Genomic DNA, 17,140 nt, shown 5'->3' on the forward strand with positions numbered 1-17,140 from the left:
TCCAGTCTCTAGACGTGTCAATAGCCAAGAACAAGTCAGCCCACAGGAGCTGAGACCCTTGTCTGTTTTAGGCCAAATCTATTCAGATCAAAACCTCTCCCACTACAATAGCATGGAAATAAGGAACGTGAACGCAGACATTAATCTTGGAGCCAGAAACAAGACAAGAAAAACAGCACTATCACCATTTCAATCCCCACAATATGACAGCACTCTAAATTTACAAGATTCTAGAAGATCATTATTGTGGGACAATTATGATGTGCATGAACATGGAAGTGATGCTGTATTTGAGGATGACAACCACACTACTAGTGAGATCCTAAGTTTAAAATCAGTCATTCATGACATAGAGACTAGCTTGACAAATGCTGAGGAATGTTCATCTGAATTACTCCATATGTCTGTTCCGCGCAATGAACTCCATTCATTGCTTATTGCATCTGAATTAACATATGCTGTAATCACTTCTCTTAAAATCAACATATCTGAAGTCCTGATAATAACTGACAGCTTAGTAGCATTATGCTGGCTCATGAATGAAAAATCAAGGAATAGAATGTATGTACAAAACCAAATTATTACCATACACAGATATGATAAATGGATGGAAAACAGGCTTGGCAAGAACGTACAAATTCAGATAGCACACATAAGTGGACATCAAAACCCAGCAGATTTACTAACCAAAGAAGCACCTTCTCCTGCTACTATTAGGGAATCATCTGTCTGGATGCAAGGTTATCCGTGGATGAATCTTGAAACCAAATACATGCCCCTTACCAGATTTTCAGATGTTTCTCTTAATAAGGATCAAGCTGATCAATACCTTAATGAAGTTATTCTTGCTGACCCTGACTCTATAACAGTTAAAACTAATAATCCTGCTTACCATTTATATAAATCTCAGGATGATTTCTTGCCCATTCACTGTGTATTACCTGTCAATAAGGTTGAAAGTGTTAATGACAGCACTGATACTTCTGAAGCTTATGTAACACACAAACCAAACAAACAATATATCATAGACTTTATACATCTTGGATGGTTAAAGGCATTAAGGATACTTACAAACTGCAACATATTCTTTGTGAAATTATTTCATAAGACTCATTCAAACACTAAAAGCCATGCTCTTAAAACAGGAATGACACTCAAATGCAAGCTTTGCAAATTAAACTTTTATACTATGCATCAGCTCTAAAAGCCAATAATCATGTTTGAATCTGAGAAATCAACTGATTTCATTCAATTAGATCATTAAATTTGTGATACTGAAATTGGTTTCCCTGTGGAAGGTGATGTCTTTCCTGACTCTAATGAGGTAGGCAGTGAAATTGCTTCAATTTCAACTTGTAAATCTGGGAGGGAATCATCATCACAAATTGACTGTGTGACTCCTGTAATCAATGATGACTAATGGATATCAATTTCTAACACAGAAACAGTTGCGTCAAGATTGACAAATGCTTTCCTTGACAAAACAACAACATTGGAATGTTTGAAGAATATTCCTTAAAAGGATATGAAATATTATACTTTAAACAAAGGAGTACTGTTCTATAAAGGACGACTATCAAATGATCAAAGAGTCTCAGTACATGATCTGGATATGCTAGAGTTAAAATTTCTTGACAGTATGGAGATCAAATTTCATTCACCCTGTATTTGGCCATCTTCAGACTTATTTTACTCATACTGTGTCTATGTCCATACAAATCTAGTTATACATGGTGGTGTTGAAACTACAATTCAAGAAATCTGTAGAAGATTCTATCCCATTAACAGCCGCAAAATTGTTGCAACCATCATCAATAGTTGCATTAAGTGCAAAATTATAAGGAAAAAAACACTTGACCAGGCTATGAAGAACCATTCTTCAATTAGATTGTCATTTGCCCCTGCATTTTCTTTAATCATGATTGATTTGGCCCAACATTTCAATTGTAAAGCAAGACATGATGGCAGACAAACTATCAAAATACCTGCACTAGTTGTGTGTTGTATTGTATCTGGTGCAGCAGCAATTGATGCTTTAGAAAATTGGGCAACTCAAAGCATTATTTTAGCTATATCAAGACACAGTGATCATTATGGTGCCCCCAATACCATATTTGTTGATCCTGGAGCTGCTCTCAAGAAACTTAAAGATGTTAGTTTTAACATGACTGACTTAAGTCACACCCTTCATCAAACAGAAAAGTTATAACAGTAAATGATGATCATGTAACTCAAGGTGATAAGGATTTAAGTGGTTCAAAATCATCAACTTCTTCAGAAAATACCTTTCTGTTTCCATGTGCAATTCATAAAAATTCCCATGAACTTGGAGAATGTAGGATATTTTAAAAGGATCAAATACTTATCGTAAACAGTTGTGTACCAGAAACAAACTTTGTTGGACTTTTCTGAAACCAAAATGTTTGATACTGAAAACCCAGAAAGATCTTGCAATGTTAAGATATGATATGTTGTAAAGTAAAGAAACCTAAACTATGTCAATGATTTAGCTCTAGTTTATTAGAACATGGTCTTGACTGTGGGATATTGCTGGAGCTTGTAAAGTTAAAATCACTGTTCTAAATATGTAATGGATGTATTTTTTTCTTTCTCCTTTGTGGGGAGTGTAGAACGAGCGATTTTAATTACTGGATTGCCCACCAAGAGACTTTAATAATTGGTTCATAAATATAATTTGTGATTTATGTCATATTTTATTAATAAAAACCGATTAAAGTATATTAATTAAAATGCTTAGAAAAATACTTAAATATTAGTAATTTCTTGTTTTTATTACATTTTGATATACTTTATGTCTATTTTAATGCTGTACACATTTCATATGGTTAGTTTTATCTAGACCCCCGAACCGAGAACAATAAATTCAGGTACATTTAATAAATGTATTTGAATGGTTTAGTGCTATTTTATAGAAATTGTGTGCTGTATTATTTGTTTATATATTTTATCATAATTCTTTTATAATTTAGAATTGGCAAATTACGAGAGACAATAGAGTTATAGCAATAGAGTCATCACTGGAACTCTTTAATAGATTTTGTCCTTAGCTGTGGTCCATGTCCTAAGCTTAGCACATACTATTATTGATGTCTTATTCTACACCTCCAAATGCTTATAAATTGTATGTGAGGTAACCAGTGGTGATTTAAATAAATATTGTGTAATACAAACTATTGTTTATCATTGATCTTTTTTATGTCATTCAACTGAATATGGTTTTGGGAGGTTGTTGATGAAAACTCCACAAGATAGATAGATAGATAGATAGATAGATAGATAGATAGATAGATAGATAGATAGATAGATAGATAGATAGATAGATAGATAGATAGATAGATAGATAGATAGATAGATAGATAGATAGATAGATAGATAGATAGATAGATAGATAGATAGATAGATAGATAGATAGATAGATAGATAGATAGATAGATAGATAGATAGATAGATAGATAGATAGATAGATAGATAGATAGATAGATAGATAGATAGATAGATAGATAGATAGATAGATAGATAGATAGATAGATAGATAGATAGATAGATAGATAGATAGATAGATAGATAGATAGATAGATAGATAGATAGATAGATAGATAGACAGATAGATAGATAGATAGATAGATAAATAAATAGATAGATGGATAGATATATAGATAGATAGATAGATAAATATATAGATAGATAGACAGACAGACAGATAGATAGATGGATAGATAGATAGATAGATAGATAGATAGATAGATAGATAGATAAATAGATAGATAGATAGATAGATAGATAGATAGATAGATAGATAGATAGTTAGATAGATAGATAGATAGATAGATAGATAGATAGATAGATAGATAGATAGATAGATAGATAGATAGATAGATAGATAGATAGATAGATAGATAGATAGATAGATGGATAAAGAGATAGATAGATATATAGATAGATAGATAAATGATAGGTAAAAGCGTAGCTGCCGATTTAGGAAAAGATATCTAAAGTTATCTAGGGGGATAAGACAATGGCCGATAAATTCATATACATCCTAAATGATGATACACAAAATTACCTCTTCTGTAGATTACAATTAGTAATTAAAAACGGTTTGGCTCTCAACCTAAGGAACCAACAAATCAAAATTCCATAAAATTCCCCAAAGTTGTTTGGCTAACGAATAAGAAAACCTTTCTACAAAACTTTGGTGACAAAACAGTTCATTGTCCCCTCCCTCCCTGGTTAACTGTGAATCTTATAACAGTCATCCATCAAAGTGAGAGTGGGAAAAATTGGCTGTTTATTACACTAGTCCTCAAAGTTTTATAACACCGTTTTCTAATTCATTGGCTTTACAACTTTTTGGACTTTAGTGAATTTTGATTGGTTGATTCATGAAGTTGAGTGTTCAAACATTTCAACCACTAATTGTAATCTAAAGAAGGTGTAATTTTGTGTATCATCGTTGGGGATGTATATCAATTTATTGGCCATTGTCTTGTCCCTTTAGATCCCTGTGATAAACTAATTTGTAATTTTGCAAGGAGAAAGACGACATTATGAAGATGTTCAGTTACGCCCGGCAACCCAGCCCAGCCAAGATGGCGGTGCCACAAATCAAGAAAAGGTAAATATTTGAATAAAATTATCAGATTTATGAGTGTTTTTCCTTAAAGTGGCTTGTTAACCCACCCACCCCCCCCCCCCCCATACCCACACAATTCAGTCTTTTTTTTTACATAAATAGCAAATAAGGGAGGATAGAGAGGGGGAGGAGTGATGTTTTCATTTTAAGTAAAAATATCCATAGTCTAGTCTAGTCTAGTCTAGTCAAGTCTTTAGTCTTTTACTATTCTAGTGTAGTCTAGTTAAGTCAAGTCAAGCATAATCTAGTCTAGTTTAGTTTTATTAAAGGTAGTATGGGGAAAGTAATCATTCTGTTTTGTTTAGTCTAGTCTAGTCTACTTTTAATGCAGGCAGTATGGAGAAAGTCATGGTCTAGTCTAGAAAAAGAAGAAAAGAAAGAAGAAGAAAATAAACTAAAAAGTCAGGTGAATATGAGGCATAGGACAATAGGAGGATAAATTTATTATCCTCAGATTCCTCTAATATAGCAGGGATCTAAAGGGATAAGACCAATGGACAATAAATTGATGTACATCTCCAAATATTAAGATGCCCCTTTTTCACATTACAATTAGTGGTTGAAATGTTTAACCACTCAACACAATGAACCAACCAATCCAAATTCAAATAAAATTACCCAAAGTTGTTAAGCCAACAAATAAGAAAATTTGCTATAAAACTTTGAGAACTAGTGTAATATAAACAGCCCACTGTCCTCTCTCTATCTTCCTACAGACGTTCACTTTTTTCTTGACATGTCATGTTAAATATCTTAATTACTTGATGTTGGGCTAAGATTCAAACGATAAAATAACCAATGAGAGGCCAGTATACCTTTTACCATTGGTCAATATAAATGTAAACTGGCCTATCTTTAGTCATTTGTATTTTATGACATCATTTTTTATTAGGCACTATAAGCTGCTTACAATTAGTTTAAATATTTTTAGAATTCCACATCAGATGAGAAGGCCGAGGGGAAAAGCAAGATAAAAAGGTATTTAGTATCAAAGATCTAAAGGGATAAGACAATGGCCAGTAAATTAATGTACATCCCCAATAATGATACACCAAATTACCCCTTTGCGTAAGATTTGTGGTTAAAACGTTTGACCACACAACTTAATGAAACAACCAATCAAAAATTAAAATTAAAAAGTCCCCAATGTTATTAAGCCAACGAATAAAAAAACTTTGGGGACTAGTGTAATCATATTATCTTATGTTAGGGACACTTTAGTTGGTGGGGGTTTGAATTATCAAAAACTTAAGGATCTATGATTCGATCAAGCACCTCAATCAATATTGAAATTAATGAAAATTGGTGTAAATATGTAGAATGTGTAAATTTCAGCCGTCTATCTTGTATAGGAGCCGAGAAAATTAGACAGACATTTCAAATCTTAGAGTAGCTTCGCTACTAAAAATACTACAGGGGGAGGGGAAGTTTTGTTAGGGTGGTGGTACCCTCCCCCGAAATAGCTACACACATAGAGAGCCTGTTACTTGTATATAAGGATATACTAGTGATTGCACCCCTAGCATCTAGAGGCTCCGTTTTTGAAGGGAAATGATAAAAAAATAGCCTGAAACCATACCAGGATCTACGTGAAGCATCTCTGGAATGGAGAACTCAATCGGATCAGTAGTTAAAGACAAATGAAAACCTTACTGTTTTATATAATAGGATTCTTATGTAAAATTAACAGGATGTCTGTAGATTAAGATTTTGCTAACAGCTAGACAGAAAAGGCTCTTCTTTACATCGAAGCTTTATATAGGTCTTTAAAAGATTTACAATGATTTTGGTTGCCCTCTCACGAGAATTAAATTTTTTTACATTCAAGCAGCATATATTGTCTAATAAAAAATGACGTAATACAATGCAAATGACCAATGATAGGCCATTTTACATTTTACAATTGTTCAATTACAATGTAAACTGGCCTATAATTGGTCATTTGTATTATTTGACGTAATTTTTTATTAGGTAAATAAGCTTTTTCTCTCCATCTTTTTTTGTCAACTTATATAACGCTAACCGCTGAACCAATAAGGCTTTCAGCTTAAACGAGCTTCACTTAGGTCCTGTGGTGGTTTTAGGCTATTTTTTGTTATCTACCCCTAACAAAGTGACTAAAGATAATATGCCATTGGCGTATCCCGTATCATTTGAGGTGGTGGGGGGTTGAATTCGACCTCATCCCCTCCCTATTATTTTTTTCAGTTTAAAAAAGAAAATAAGACATTTGGCTTAAAAATACACTGGTACCCAAAGTTTTATATGTACAGCGATGTTATCTTATTCATTAGATATAAAACCTTGGGTACTTTTGGTGAATTTTGATTGGTTAATTCAAAACTATTAGAGTCCAAACGTTTTAACCAATATTTTTAATCTACAGAAAATCTTCCGAAAACAGTTATAAACCTTCCTTTGACCTATAAGAGGCTAAACTGTAAAGGAGGCCCATTTAGATTGAGCGGTTAGCAAGATCCTTTGCTACAGACGAAAAATCTTACTATTTATTGTGTTAACTCCAAAATAAATCTAAAACTTTAAATCTTTTTAATAGATTTTTACAAATATTTTGGAAGATTTTTTGTACATAATATTTTTCAGGGACAAGGGAAGGCTATTCTGGCAAACAATGCTTTAGAGCTGATTTCATAGATTTCCAGTTAAAACTAGATGATGAGATTATGCAACTTTTGGCAGAATTTGATAAGAATCTCAAGCATTATTATATTAGTTTTTGCTCACTTTACTACAAGCCATGCAAAAATGATAGTCAGAGATTAGTTCCATGTTCAGTTTTGAGATGAACGAGTTGAATAATGCTTTTTACATATTTTATATATTTTATCTAAATCATAGACTACTCGTAAATTATATGTTTAATAGTGAATAAAATTTATTGAAAATCCCAAAGAGTGGATAGCTGTAATATTTTCAAAAATATTTAAGATTGTTTAGATATTTATCTCATCAAAAAATTTTACATAAAAGACACCTATCAATAAAATTCTGAACTACATAACTATTCTTTTCCAAATCCTAAATTTTATAATATATGTTGTGGTTTAATTTGGTATTTCTTGACAACTTCTTGCCTCTAATTGTGAAACAAGTTGGAGGGAAGTGGCGAAACTGGTAATGTAAATTAGAAGCTTCCCTGAAATCATGATTTATTATGTACTGCAATACTAAAAACAACCAATCTTCTCCGAATATTAACATTTACAAACTTTTCACAGAATTTAAAATATGGGGAATTTCCCCCATAGTGCCTTGTAGAGCACAGAATCCCCACTTTCCCGACCATTAATTTAAAACAAATTGTAAACGACCAAAGGGGAGGGAGTCTTGGTATAGCATTAAAGAAACCAAAAGATATAATTCGAATAAGGAGGGGGATCAGTGCTTGTTTTTTATGATTTATATTAAATTAAGTTGATCGTCAAATAGAATTTAGTTCTTTATGTTTCTAGGTCATTTATTTTTTAAAAGCGAAGCTTTTCTATAATTAGGGTCGGTCCGTAAGTCCGTTCGTACGTCCATCCGTTACAGTTAGCTTTTCTCGTTAATCTAAAAAGGTTAGGATTGTCCTTTCGATTTCAAACTTTATATGCTAATTCCTTTAGCAGTTAGGTACAAATTCGAAAGCGCAGCAACTCTATAACCATTTAGAAAGTCCGTACGTCTATTTAAAAGAAGCTTTTCTATAATTAGGGTCGGTCCGTAAGTCCGTCCGTACGTCCATCCGTTACAGTTAGCTTTTTTCATTAATCTAAAAAGGTTAGGATTGTCCTTTCGATTTCAAACTTCACATGCTAATTCCTATAGCAGTTAGGTACAAATTGATAAGCGCAGCAACTCTATAATCATTACTAGAAAGTCCGTACGTCTATTTAAAACAAGCTGATTTTTTACTTTTTTTTACAACAAATCTTTATATGTTCAAATTATCCTAGTCATCTGATTTTTTAATACTGATTCCTATTACAACAAGGTATAGTGTTATAAGCGAAGCTTCTCTATAACTAGTCTTAAAAACGTTAGTATGTCCTTAAACAGTAACATGTATTTAATAAGTTTTGCAACAAATTTACTTACAATTTTGCATAGACATATGTTCAGTTTATTCAGTTCTGTCACTCTATAAGTGTTAATGTTCGATTTCCTTCCAATTCAGAGCTTCGCTTTTATAGATGTTGTCATCCTTGTTTTAATAAGTAATGAGCAAAGGATTTAATTTTTGAGCTTTAAAGTAAGATGTTTTTAAGTTATTGAATCAATTTGAAACTTTTACTTTAACTTGCTCTAAAGGGTTAATTAGGAAGTGTTTGAAAATGAGCCAAAGTAAAAATTTGTCAAAATATTTTGTTTTTCGTCTTTAACCCTTTACAGTCGGGCCCCTTGCCGCACCTTAATCGGTCGGGGGGGGGGGCGTTCAACGCCCCCCCTAATTATCTCAGTTCCTATTAGAGCTAGAGGGCTAAATTTTTTTGTGCAAGTCCCCTGTTTGATAATGAATTTCCGACCTTTTATAAGTCTAAGTCAATTTTCGCTTCCTTCACCCTTTTATTTAACAACCTTTGTTTTTAGGTCTTTTTTTACTTAAAAATTTCAAACGGCTGTAATTTTCTTATTTTTGAAGCTAGAAGAAAAATTTTTTCCGAGAAAATGTTTATCTTTATGTAAATTTTACATTAGAAATATCAAAATATAAATTTCAGCGGCCGCAGCTGTACTTGGCAGCTGCCAGCCGCCGCAGTCGGCGGTCGGCGGGAAAACGGCGGCGGATCTTCATGAAATTTTAATACGTTATGTAGACATATAAGAAAAGCTTAAGTTTAAAATTTGAAGTCTCTAAGTCAAAAATTGCGGCCACAGGAGCCATTTAAAGATTTCTGGAGACCTGGAGGATCAGAACCTGCAGGATCATACCTGGAACCTGAAAGTGACTTGAACACCTGTATTTCATATAAGGATGTACTACTAGAGGATTTTTTAGTATTTTGGTATGGTAAAATGCTTTGTTTTAGTCAAAAAATATTTTTGCTCTTTACCTGGATGACCCTGCCAGGTTTGCTGGCATCCTGTGCCTGCCAGGATGGTGATATTCAAAAAATTCCAACTCTCAGTTATGTGTCATACCCATACTTAAAAAGTCAAGCAGTTTGGGCTCTTTATCTTTCACACACAGAAAATGAGATAGAAAAAACCGGAGGGGGGGGGGCGTTCAACGCCCCCCCCCCCGACCGTTAAGGGTTAAACAGTTACAAATTTTATGGGTAGGAAAAATATTTAAAGATATTATTTTTAGGAAGTATTTAAAAAATGTTTTTTTAATCTCCCTACTGTGTTATTTTTTTTAAATCGGTCTGCTAATAACATTAATAATCAGGGTTCGGCAGCCGCGCCTCAGCCTCACTTTTAAACCTGCTTGTGAGCAGAAAAAGAAATTTCAGAAAGAAGGATTGTCTGCTAAAGAGCAGTTTTATACATCCAGCTGAATATTTTAGTATTAAAATGACAATATCACTGAGGCTTACACGCGGCTTACGTGCGGCTGCCGATCCCTGTTAATAATCTACAAACATTTGATGAGGTTTAGTGAATTTAGATTAGCGAATTAATACTCAGACATAATTACTACAAGCCCCTTTTAATAATAGTTGAATCATCGATAATATTACACACTCATAAAGGTTTCGTGATTAGATTGCGTGATTTTAATAGACTTTTTGGTCAGAGAATACTTCCCTTGTCCCTGAATATTTTTAAAAAAATATGTATCCTATTATATAAAGTAGTAATATAGTAAGTAGCTGAAGATCTCAAAAACTATAGAACTGATTGAGTTCTCCAATTTTGAGAATTTTTACATTGATCAAGTGGGGGTTTTAGGCTATTTTATTTTTAGTTTCAAGTCTTGGGTTGATTTTAAGATATTTTCAGCCCTTGCCTATCCCAACGTATATATATATATATATATATATCCTTATAATAAAGTAACAGGATGTTCAATCTTAAAATATATCTTCTTGGTTGTGTAAGTCGTGCCAGGGCGTGTTTTGCTTATTGGTACATTGAATCTTCAAACAAAATATCAGACTTATATCTTTAACATCAGCTAAAAAAGTCATATTTATGTGCACTAAATGGATTTCATATGCGACAATGGCTAAAGATCGTAGTATAGACAGCTTTCCGCGGAAGTATAATTAAAAATTAATTTTGTTGGCCCTTAGATGCTGTAAATTTTATTTTTTTATGCGCCAAAATTTTTCTAAAATACAATACGAAATATGATTTTTCTGTTTGGTTTAAAACCAGTTCTAATCCAGGGGATATAAATAGGTTTCATATCCATACTGGAAAAGGTATAGATTCTTAATTATTAAAATATTTAGGTTTCTTTTCAAGAGCAAGGCTTGGTCATCACTTTGCGCTGAAGAGGTCAAAGAGGTTATTCATGATGCAAAGGTCAGTATAAAGAGGTCATTCATGATATAAAGGTCAGTATAAAGAGGTCATTCATGATACAAAAGTCAGTATAAAGAGGTCATACATGATACAAAGGTCAGTATAAAACGGTCATACATGATGCAAAGGTCAGTAGAAAGAGGTCATTCATGAGTGGCCCGAGTCCAGGCAATCAAAACTGGAGTTAATTTTGTATGGCTTGAACCGGTTCTAATCTAGCGGATATTAAACGATATCGAAGCAAGACTGGAAAAGGTTTTACTGTGACAATTTCTCATAAAAAAAACAAAAATTTTGCAAGGCATTTTTAGGAGATAATTAGCTTTGATAATCTGATTTCCATTTCCCTAAAGTATCTCTAACTTGTAATAAACAGAATTTAACAAAGATGACAACATCCATTAAAGCAAAGATCTAATATCTGAAGGAAGAACAAACAAACAAACAATAACGCATGTAGAGTGTCAGAACTTTATTAACAGAACATTGGTTTGTAAGTCTAAGAAAAATTTTACATAAACTTGTTGCACAATTGCTTAAATACAGGATATAAAAAGGACTAGCTTATATGTTTTGAATATGATTTTATATATATCTTGCTTATAATATTGAGCCTTGTTGTCCAAGGAATCATTATTCCAAAAATCAGGAGAATAGTATAAATACAAAAAGTCGTTGTTAAAAAAGTAAAAAATCAGCATGTTTTAAATGGAAGTTCGGACTTTCTGTTAACAATTATAGAGTTGCAGCAAGAATCCCAAAAAAGTTTATAAAAAAAATAAGGATAGTCCTTTTCCCGGCAACGCCTCTTATAGATCATTTTGTCGTATTTTCACAGTTGCATTTGATAGATTATTTTAGGTTAGGTTAGATGATTGCCCCGCAGTGTTAAGCATTTGGCGCCCCGCAGGTGCTAAAAATAAGGAAAAAGCTACTGTGAAATTACGACAAATTGTCCCTTAAGAGGCCAAAAAAGGGACACTACCCAATTTACTTTTATATTAAAATATTCATCTTATTTTGTTTTTACAATCTACAAGTCTTCAAGCTTATTTGTTTTACTCTTTGATTTCAGAGCTTTGCAATTATCATTAATATAAAGTAACAGGATATCTGAGTGAATATCTCCCTAAGCACTGAACCTATTTGGTTTTGATATACTGTGTAGCTTCTAATAAGTCCTAGGAAGGTTTATAATTATTTTGGGGGTTGGTATAACTACCCCTGAAACAGAAATCGCCCCTAGAAACCTCAAAAAGATTAAATTTGGAGTTGTCGTTTCTCAACCTTCCACCCCCCCCCCCCCTTCCCAAAAGGGGCATAGCTGCTAGTTTACTTACAGAGTAAAGGAAATTAAACTGTAAAGAACACATTTTATATGTTAATAATAAAAAATCTTCTAAAAATTGTAAAACATTTATTTCAAAACACAAAAGTTTATCAAATTTAAATCATTGATATAATCCGCTCAAACATTTAAAAATATACATATATATATTTTTTTTGGGGGGGGGGTAGTGGTAAAAAAATTAAACTTCCACGTTTTTGAACCAACAATTTGAGCTAATATAGAAAAAAAAATTAATTTTAGCCATTGTGGATGCCAATATCCCTAGGGGGTTTTTAAACATTTAATATATTTTGTTACTGCTCCATATGGGAGTTGTAGGAAATTTCCTTATTTAGGTTGTCATTGTTGCAGATTTTAAAAGGCTTTATTTTATTTAGGCGTTTTCTCAGATAGGCGAATTTTGAGTATAGGCATTTTCTTAGTTTTTTAAAAAGATGTTTTTTTGAGGTACACATTTGTTATGCAGGCGTTTTCTTTTACAGGCGTTTTTTAAATATAGGCATTATCTGAGATAGGCGTTTTTTTAGAGTTGGGCGTTTTCTGAGAAAGGCATTTTTTTGCAGCTTTTCAAAGTTTTCTTGTCTGCCAGTAGATCAAAAGATCACTCTTCCTTCTCCTAAACAAAAAATGTTCCTGGAATCAAGGCATCGAATTTGGGGGTAAAGTAGTCACCCCCAAAATTTTTCCACTTCACCCCCCTCTCCATATAAAATTACCCCTACCTTGGGGGCGCCGTAGCGTATAGTGTCCAATAAAAAATGACGTAATAACTTCAAATGACCTATTATAGGCCGGTATACAATTTACCATTGGTAAATTATAATGTATATTGGCCTATCATTGGTCAATTTATTGTATGACGCCATTTTTATAAGCTGTTACACAAAATCAATAACAGTTATTTCCCGCATTATATTATAAACAACGTTCCGTGGTTGTAAAATGTACAATTATAAGATTAAAACCAGTTTTTTTAGCACGAGATGCCGAAGGCACAGGCTACAAAAACTGGTTTTAATCTAATGATTGTACATTTTTATATTCCTAGAAAACTAGATATTAATGCTATGCTAGACATAGTTTATTGTATGGATGAGAACCGGTTCTAATCCACTGGATATTAATAGGTTTCGAATGAATATGCTAAATTTAATTTTCACCTGGGCCAAAGATCAGCTGTAGTTGCAGGTCTAACAGGTCTGGGGGGCGACACCTAGATAGATTGATCTATATAAGTTTTAAAAACACATAAGGTTCACTTATACAAGTACCCCCTTTAAGTGCTCTTCGTGCAACTATCCCTTTTCTCTATATTTTGGTTTTGTAAGTCTATCCGTAAAGATTCTGTACAACGATGAATTCAATTCCATTTTCAAAAGTGAAGCTTTACTACAGGGTGTTTCAAGATAAATACATTTTTTAGATTTAATTATGCATAGAAGAACAAGGATGACAACATCCATAAAAGCGAAGCACTGAAACAGTAGGACAGTCGAAATTTAACACTTGTATAGTGTATAGTGTATAAATGTATAAGAGTCGAAGCAAAATTGTAAGTAAATTTGTTGAAAAACTGCTTGATACAGGATAATGATTATGGACATACATACATTTTTATTACTTGATTATGGAGTTGCTTCACTTATAACATTTTACTTTAAAGTCCCAGGAATCTATATACCAAAAATTAGATCATTCGGATAATTAGATAACATAAAAATTTGTTGTTAATAAAGTAGAAAAATCAAGTTTTACAAGGTACAATATTTTAAGCAAAGCATCTCTATGATTAATTCCCAAAATGTAAGTATGTCTTTAAAAAACAAAATCCTGTATTTAGATAAGATTTTGTTAATGTTTGTTTGTTCCACCGTTTTATTTTAGAGCTTCGCTTTTATGGATGTTGTCATCCTTGTTTTATAAAAATCATCCCATTAATGATATATTTGTAAATGATGGGGATTCATATTACAAAATATTTTTTTTATTAAAAATTACATATTTGGAGAAAAAAATCTTCTAAAACATTTTGAAAAAATCGTTGAGTTATATTGTAAAAAATTTCTGAAGATTACATAGATAGATTAATAGATAGATAATTATATATATCTATATGAATAGATAAAAAATAGATAAATGGATAGGTAGATAGAGAGCTAAGCAAATAGTTACCATTTGCATATCTTGTTCCTCATTTGTTGGCCTTCTTCTAAAATTATAGAAAACAAGAATAAAAACACAGAGAGAGAGGGGACAATGGGCTGTTCATTACACTAGTACCCAAAGTTTTATTATTACCATTTCTTATTCGGTTAACAATTTTTGGAACTTTGGTTAAATGTGATTAGTTGATTCTTTAGGTTGAGTGTTCAAACGTTTCAACCACTAATTTTAATCTAAAGAAGGGTTGATATTGTGTATGATCACTGGGGATTTATTTATCGGCCATTGTCTTATCACTTTAGATTCCTGATGAGAACCCTTTACTGAAGTAACAGGATGTCTGTCTGTCTGTTTGTCTGTGTGTTTGTATGTTTGTACCGAAGGATCTCGCTAACCGCTGAACCGATTGGGTTCTCCTTAACAGGGTAGCTTCTCATAGGTCACGGGAAGGTTTATAACTATTTATGGGGAGGGTATCAGCACTCTCCCAAGATATATCACAAAAAAAATCGAAAAAAAATTAAATAATCGTAGACTTATACACAACATAGCAAGGTATCGTAGAGACTTGAGCGAAACATAAGATAGGTATTGTAGAGACTTGAACAAAAACAAACATTTAAAGTGCTACTAGAAGCCTCTAGGGGCGTAGCCGCTAGTATCCATTACAGTAATAAAGCACAAATTTTGCAAAATAAAAGTCAATGGAATGAACTGATAAATTAAGTTAAAATTTAAATTTTAAGAGAAGAAAAATAGCATAAAACTATATCGAGACTTAAATTTAATCAAATCTACCACGTAAAAATTACTGACTTACAGACATATGGACAAAGTGAGTTATAATACAGTAGTTCCTTAGAGATTATAAAGTGCCTCCAAAAAATGACGTCATACAATACATTGACCAATGAAAGGCCAGTATGCAATGTAATTGACCAATGGAAAAAATTATACTGGCCTCTCATTAGTCATTTTTTATGACGTCATTTTTTTTGAAGCACTTCACGCTGTTTTTGAGAATTTTATTTTCAAAATCCAGACATCCATCTTAAGAAATCGTCGTTTAAATCCCAGTTACAATGTTAAATGACTGACAGCTTTTTATCTATAACTAGTGGCTACGCCCCTAGAGGTCTCTAGGGACACATAAAATTGTTTCTTTTAATCTATGTTAAAATCATCTGTTAACGAAAATTTTTTTTTTGCCGCTAGATAACTAAGAACCAAATGTTACTCTACCTGTTCTACAAAGGATCTAATATGCTACTTTGAGTCACTCCACTATCTATTTCTAATGTATCATACTCAGAACCTAATGATACTCTACATGTACTACAGAGGACCTAATATGCTACCTTGAGGCACTTCACTATCTATTTCTAATGTATCATACTAAGACCCTAATGATACTCTACCTGTACTACAGAGGACCTAATATGCTACCTTGAGTGACGCCACTATCTATTTCTAATGTATCATACTAAGAACCTAATGATACTCTACCTGTACTACAGAGGACCTAATAAGCTACCTTGAGTCACTCCACTATCTATTTCTAATGGATCATACTAAGAACCTAATAATACTCTACCTATACTACAGAGGACCTTATATGCTACCTTGAGGCACTCCACTATCTATTTCTAATGTAGCATACTAAGAACCTAATAATACTCTACCTATACTACAGAGGACCTTATATGCTACCTTGAGGCACTCCACTATCTATTTCTAAGAAGATAACCTAACCTATACTGCAGAGGAGCCCCGTAGGAGCCAGGAACTAGACAACTTTTCTTTCTGCGGGGCCAGCTAGGGTCATCCTAGGATATATAGATAGATAGTTGGATGTATGGATAGATAAATAGATAGATAGATAGTTGGATGTATGGATAGATAAATAGATAGATAGATAGATAAAAAAGATAGATAGATAGATAGATCAAAAAAGTTAGATAGATAGATAGACTAACCTGTATATTATTTTGAATACTATACATTGTTGTAAGTAATGTCCTTATGGTTTAAAACCCAAGTTTTAACTGAAACCATATTGGAATAAATTATGGCTTTAAATAACTAGCTGGGTTCCAGAGTCCTTTAGTAGATAAATATAACAAAACATGCCAATTTTATCCAGGTACTTAAAGGGATAAGACAATGTGCGATAAATTGATGAACATATCCAATGATGATGCATAAAATTTCCCCTTCTGTAGATTAAAATTAATGGTTGAAACATTCGGTTACTCAACTCAATGAATCAACCAATCAAAATTCACGAAAGTCCCCAAAGTGGGTAAGCCAACAAATAAGAAAACGTTATTATAAGACTTCTGTTGGCAAAATAGGATGAGATATGTTTATTTTTACATTCTGATTATTTAGTTCTGACACTACACTTGTGTTAATGTCCGTTTGTCCTACCGTTTCAGTGCTTCGCCTTTATGGATGTTGTCATTCTTGTTTTTTTCTAACACACAGACAAAATATTA

The 17,140-nt window shown here is 32.7% G+C and overlaps 1 long non-coding RNA gene across 1 annotated transcript; it reads right to left on the reverse strand.

Annotated features, from left to right (window-relative positions):
• Nucleotides 1–12,990: 12,990 nt before the first annotated feature.
• LOC145306747 (uncharacterized) lies at nt 12,991–16,721 on the reverse strand. The gene is made up of 5 exons (XR_013875189.1): nt 16,619–16,721; nt 16,395–16,468; nt 14,652–14,688; nt 13,640–13,692; nt 12,991–13,095 (listed from the first exon to the last, which is right to left on the reverse strand). It is a non-coding gene; the product is annotated as an uncharacterized LOC145306747 (long non-coding RNA).
• Nucleotides 16,722–17,140: the final 419 nt, after the last annotated feature.

Source organism: Acartia tonsa, chromosome 15, assembly GCF_053477335.1.
Source record: "Acartia tonsa isolate MP-2025a chromosome 15, ASM5347733v1, whole genome shotgun sequence".
Lineage (NCBI taxonomy): Eukaryota > Metazoa > Arthropoda > Copepoda > Calanoida > Acartiidae > Acartia > Acartia tonsa.